The sequence below is a fragment of the Piliocolobus tephrosceles genome, chromosome 14 (genome assembly GCF_002776525.5).
Source record: "Piliocolobus tephrosceles isolate RC106 chromosome 14, ASM277652v3, whole genome shotgun sequence".
In the NCBI taxonomy this organism is placed as follows: Eukaryota; Metazoa; Chordata; class Mammalia; order Primates; family Cercopithecidae; genus Piliocolobus; species Piliocolobus tephrosceles.
Genome location: NC_045447.1, coordinates 8,862,947 through 8,868,704, shown reverse-complemented (window position 1 = coordinate 8,868,704; position 5,758 = coordinate 8,862,947). Strand labels below are relative to the sequence as shown.

The window sequence follows — 5,758 nt, the reverse complement described above, 5'->3', positions numbered from 1 at the left end:
CTCTGCCTTCCAGGTTCAAGCGATTCTCCTGCCTCAGCCTCCCGAGTAGCTGGGATTACAGGCATGTGCCACCATGCCCGGCTAATTTTGTATTTTTAGTAGAGACGTGGTTTCTCCATGTTGATCAGGCTGGTCTCAAACTCCCGACTTCAGGTGATTTGCCTGACTTGGTCTCGCAAAGTGCTGGGATTACAGGCGTGAGCCACCGTGCCCAGCCGATTTTTGGTATTTTTATTAGAGATAGGGTTTCACTGTGTTGTCCACGCTGGTCTCAAACTCCTGACATCAAATGATCCGCCTGTCTCAGCCTCCCAAAGTACCGGGATTACAGGCGTGAGCCACCGTGCCTGGCCCAGGCAGTGTTCTTTTTCCTGTTTTGCAGATGAGAAGACCAAGGCTCAGAGAAATCTGTAGTCGGCCCAGAGCTATATATACAGCAGGAAGGTGGGGGAATTGCGATTCAAACTCTCGGGCCTGCTGTCTCCCTGGGAATTCGGTTCTCACTGCCTCCATATAAAGAAATACACGTGCAGGAAGCAGCCCAGAGCACCCTCCTCTCCCTCCCAAAAACCCACACAGTGATCCTGGCCAAGCCCCCTGGGTCCAGGAGGAGCCATGTCCCCATTAGGCATCCCTGAGCTGTGCTTTCACGTTGGGGTCCCCCCCCGCAGGGCTGGTGGAACACAAAGAGGGGTGGCCAAGGCAGAGAAAGAACCCGACAGGCCAGGAGCCGGCTTTTCTCCCTGCTTTCTTCCTCCCTTGCTTCTTTGTTAAGCTCCCTTTCAGCTGAACCGGCGGAGCCTGGGTGTTCCGAGCTGACAATAATTGCTGCGTCTAGACAGTGTCTGGTATGAGGCCTCCCTCTCCGCGCCTCGCCGGCCTCCCCGAGGCTCCTATTCCCAGCCCTGCTGGCCCCTGCTCTGCGCCCTCCGTTTCCCACAGCCCTGCCCCTCTCTGGCTGCCCAGGGTGCCCTGTCCTGCCTCCCTCCTGCTCTAGGCCTCCCTCGAATTTTCAATCCTTGCATCTCTTCCTCCCTCCCCAGCCGCACCCCAGGCACTGGCCCCATTCCCTCCCACAGCCTGAAATTCAGGGAACAAAGGTGGTTTTGCATCTGGCTGTGGCTGGGAGACCTTCGAAGGAGACTGAGCCAGGCAAACCCTCCCCTCCCAGCTCTTGGCCCCCCAGGAGCCAGAGACTCACATTGCTGGCTTCCGGGCTGATCTGGGAAGTTCTGGGATTGATACTTGAAACAGCCTTAAGGCTCCTTCCCTCATCTTCCTATCTGACCTGGAAGGGAACCCAGAGAAATCAACGCAGAAAAGACTTAGGACAGATACAAGGAAGAACTTCCTGGTGACTCTGACTGGCAGACATGAATGGAATGGTTTTAAGAGCTTCAGGGGACAGGAATTCAGGCTTCACAAGGTCTAAGAGTTCCTCCTGCCCGGCTCAGATCTGCAGCTCTGGAAGGTTCCCCAGAAGCCAGAGTCTCCTCACTGGTATCAGATGCTCAGGATGACCCGATATAATAACAACCACAGCCAGCATTTGCCCGGCCCTTTCCTTGCATCAAGCGCTGTGCAAACTCTGCATGCATATCAATTGATATCATCCTGTCCAGGACCCTGAGAGACAGAATAAGCTTATGATTAGTTCCGTTTTACAGATGAGGAAAACTGAGACACAGATTAAGTAACTTGCCCAAAGTTACCCAGCCAGGAGAGGAGAAGCCAAAAATTGAAGCCACAGAGGTTGACTCCAGAGCTCCAATAACGACTGATGATAAGAACACGAAATACTGAAAATCATCTACCCGGGACTGGGATGAGCCCTTGGCGTCTAGTGTTTCCTTGCATCTCACGAGGCTGTTAAGATCCAGGGTTATGCCCACTATATAGATGAAAAGAGAAGAGCCTGGAGCTGCAGGCTGTGACCAGATGGTGACCTAACTCCATGTCTGAAAGGCCGAGCAATCCAGGCTGCTGGACTGGACTCACCATGGAGTGGGAGCTCCATACACATGTGGGACCATTTCCTACTTCTTCCTTCCAGGCTTTCTTGGGTACCTCCTGCCCTGATCAAGCTGGGGGAGATAGAGGCCAATGTGGGTGTGGCTCTGCCCTCAGGAGACCATGGCCTAGAGGAGATTGGCAAAGCAGCCGGATTTAATCTGGAGGAGGAATTGTGATGATACAAGGGATATGGGACCTCTGGGAGCCAACAGGAAGGACCCTAAATCCAAGAGGGCTTCCTAGAGGAGGTGGAACCAACATGGCTTCCTGACAGATGAGTAAAAGTTAGGCGGGCCAAGAGGGGAGAGAAAAGTGTTCCAGGAAGAGGAAATCCACACGTAAGAAGGTCGTGAAGTGAGAGAACAGGGTAATCCAGAAGAACTAGAGAAACTTAAGCAGCTGTGTCAGGTCAGACGGTGGGTGGGAATCACAAGGCTGGAGCCCAGCTGATCAGGAATGCCGTTGAGTGCCAGGTTGAGAGCTGGGCCTTACCCCCAGGCAGGGAGGCCTATTGGGAGACTGCTCTGAGAGTCCAGGCAAGGGGGGCTGTGTTGACTGAGAGGATGTGGAATGGAGTGGGACCGGAGGACTGGAGAGGCCTTCAAGCGTTGTAAAAAGAGAGTCTCTAATGATGTGGATCTGGCCTGCAAGTGTGATGCTGTTCCAGACACAAAGAACAGCACGGACAAAGGCTTTCTTTTCTTTTTTTTTCAGACAGAGTCTTGCTCTGTCGCCAGGCTGGAGTTCAGTGGCGTGATCTCGGCTCACTGCAACTTCCTCCTCCCAGGTTCAAGTGATTCTCCTGCCTCAGCCTCCCAAATAGCTGGGATTACAGACATGTGTGCCACCAGGCCCTGTTGGTTTTTTTTGAGACGGAGTCTTGCTCTGTCGCCCAGGCTGGCCGGATCTCAAATCACTGCAAGCTCCGCCTCCCATGTTCACGCCATTCTCCTGCCTCAGCCTCCCGAGTAGCTAGAACTATAGGCACCCGCCACCACACCTGGCTAATTTTTTGTATTTTTTTAGTAGAGACGGGGTTTCACTGTGTTAGCCAGGATGGTCTTGATCTCCTGACCTCGTGATCTGCCTGCCTCGGCTTCCCAAAGTGCTGTGATTACAGGCGTGAGCCACCACGCCTGGCCAAGTTTTGTATTTTTAGTAGAGACAGGGTTTCACCATGTTGGCCAGGTTGGTGTCAAACTCCTGACCTCAGGTGATTATCAGCCTTGGCCTCCCAAAGTGCTGGGATTAGAGGCGTGAGCCACTGCACCCAGCCAGACAAAGGCTTTCAACTGGTGGGTAGCCTGATGTGCTACGGGAGGAGGAGGACACCCTGGAAAGACAGTGGGGCCAGGCACTGAACTACCTTTGGAAGCAAGTAGGAGCAACATCGAAGGTTTGCTGGCTCAGGAAGGAGGATTCATTGGAACGATTAAGCTGGAAGCTCTGTAAGATGGATTAGATGGGCAAACTTGGAGGCAGGAAGGCTGGGAGGAGGCTGCTGCTACGTGATTTTTCTTCCCCAACAGGTTCCCAGTTCCTGATTTCTGGCCACCCTGCTCTTACGGTGAGTCATTTTGTTTGTGTTTTTTAGAAGCGATGTCTCGCTGTGTTACCCGGGCTGGAGTGCAGTGGCTACTTACAGGCATGATCATAGCACACTGCAGTCTTGAACTCCTGGACTAAAGCAGTTCTCCTGCCTCAGCCTCCAGAGCAGCTGGGACTGCAGACACGCACCACAGACAGAGCCCAGCCTGAGTCATTCTGATTCTGTAACTGGCTTCCTCTCGGTGAGCTGGCTCACACCCTCCACCCCCAGCTGGAGAAGGAAAGAGGATGCTCACCGTTCATTCCTCATGCAGGCCATCGATGGAAATGTCAGATAGTGCGAGTCCACGCTTGAACACCTCTGGGGTCCGCTCTGGGACTGACACTGGCAGATTCATCGATGAGCTCCCGCCTGCCACCTCTGGGCCTGCATTGCCGTGATACGGCCAAGAGCCTGGGTCTTCAATTCTCCAGACTTGCCGAATGCACAGCGCAGGCCTTCTCGGCAACTGCAGACAAGCAGAGGCAGCACCTGGGCTCTGCCTGTGCCTGGTACAGTGAGGCAAGGGTGGGGGTAGGAATGAGGGTCCTCTCCGTGCAAGGCGGAAAGATAGAAGAACAAAATTTCACCCTAACGTAGTGTCTTTAGACCATGAAATGCTGTGCTCCTGTTAGTCTGATATCAGGGGCTTGCAGCCTGGCAAAGGAAAAGAAAAACAGGCTGAGGCACGTGATAGAAGACAGGCAGGGATCCCACAATCATAACCATGGCAAAGACCAGGATCAAACAGGCCCACCATCTCTGACCCCAAATCCCTGGGCAGATGGTTCCAGAACTCAGAATTTTCCCAGTTTTAGAAAGATGGGGCCAGGTGCAGTGGCTCACACCTGTAATCCCAGCACTTTGGGAGGCCAAGGTGGGCGGATCACCTGAGGTCAGGAGTTCGAGACCAGCCTGGCCAACATGGTGAAACCCTGTCTCTATTAAAAATACAAAAATCTACAAAAAAAAAACTTAGCCGAGTGTGGTGGTGCATGCCTGTAATCCCAGCTACTTGGGAGGCTGAGGCAGGAGAATTCCTTGAACCTGGGAGGCGGAGGTTGCAGTGAGCCAAGATCGAGCCACTGCACTCCAGTCTGGGCGACAGAGCAAAAGTCCATTCCCCCTCCCCCAAAAAAGAAAGATGATGTGATACACATCACATATTTCCTGACACTCCCAACCAAACACATTTATGCAACTGTTGCAAAGTAGACAAGGAAAGATTCTAAATAGGCTCTGAATCTCAGTTTTCTCATCCCTGCAATGGGGCAATGGTGGTATGCACCTCCCAGGGCTGTTTGGAGAATCTGATGCCTCCCATTGCACTGGTGAGCCTGGCACAGGCACAGGTCCCACCCCAGGCCCTTTGGACTGGCTGTTCCTTTGATCTGGAACATTCGTCCCGATACCTCCTGAGAGGGCTCCCTCACCTTCTTCAGGGCACTGCCCAAATGCTACCTCATCACAGAGGCTTTCCCTGACCACCCCGTCTCATTCCTCTTCCTGCATAGCCTCTGTCACGTGACATTTTATGTCATCAATTACTCATTTATTAATTTCCTGCTCTCCCACAGTAGCACCCGAGCTCTGTGAGGGGAAGACTTTGTTCTGTTGTGGGCTGTGCCCCCAACACCTCGGACAGTGCCTGCACAAGCGGGCGTTTTTGTTGGATGAAGGATTTTCTGTTTTTTTTGTTTTTTGTTTTTTGTTTTTTTGAGACAGAGTCTTGCTCTGTCGCCCTGGCTGGAGTGCACTGGCCGGATCTCAGCTCACTGCAAGCTCCGCCTCCCGGGTTTACGCCATTCTCCTGCCTCAGCCTCCCGAGTAGCTGGGACTACAGGCGCCCGCCACCTCGCCCGGCTAGTTTTTTGTATTTTTAGTAGAGACGGGGTTTCACCATGTTAGCCAGGATGGTCTGGATCTCCTGACCTCGTGATCCGCCCGTCTCGGCCTCCCAAAGTGCTGGGATTACAGGCTTGAGCCACCGCGCCTGGCCTGGGATTTTCTGTTAAATGTGTCTGGCACACACACACACACACACATAGCCCAGCAGCTACGATGGTGATTATTATTGTTATTGCTGGTGCTCTATTATTGTTATTAGTATCTGTTGAAGAAGATCCTGAGCTATACCAACCCTTGGTTCTCCAGCCT

General features: G+C 53.0%; 1 long non-coding RNA gene across 2 annotated transcripts in view; it reads left to right on the top strand.

The window, feature by feature from the left end:
* LOC111545968 overlaps positions 1-4,545 on the top strand; it is a 24,927-nt gene extending 20,382 nt beyond the window's left edge. For both annotated transcript variants that reach the window (XR_002732598.2, XR_002732597.2), the window contains one exon: positions 3,608-4,545. This is a non-coding gene — a long non-coding RNA (uncharacterized LOC111545968). The remainder of the gene's footprint in view (positions 1-3,607) is intronic.
* The last annotated feature ends 1,213 nt before the right edge of the window (positions 4,546-5,758 follow it).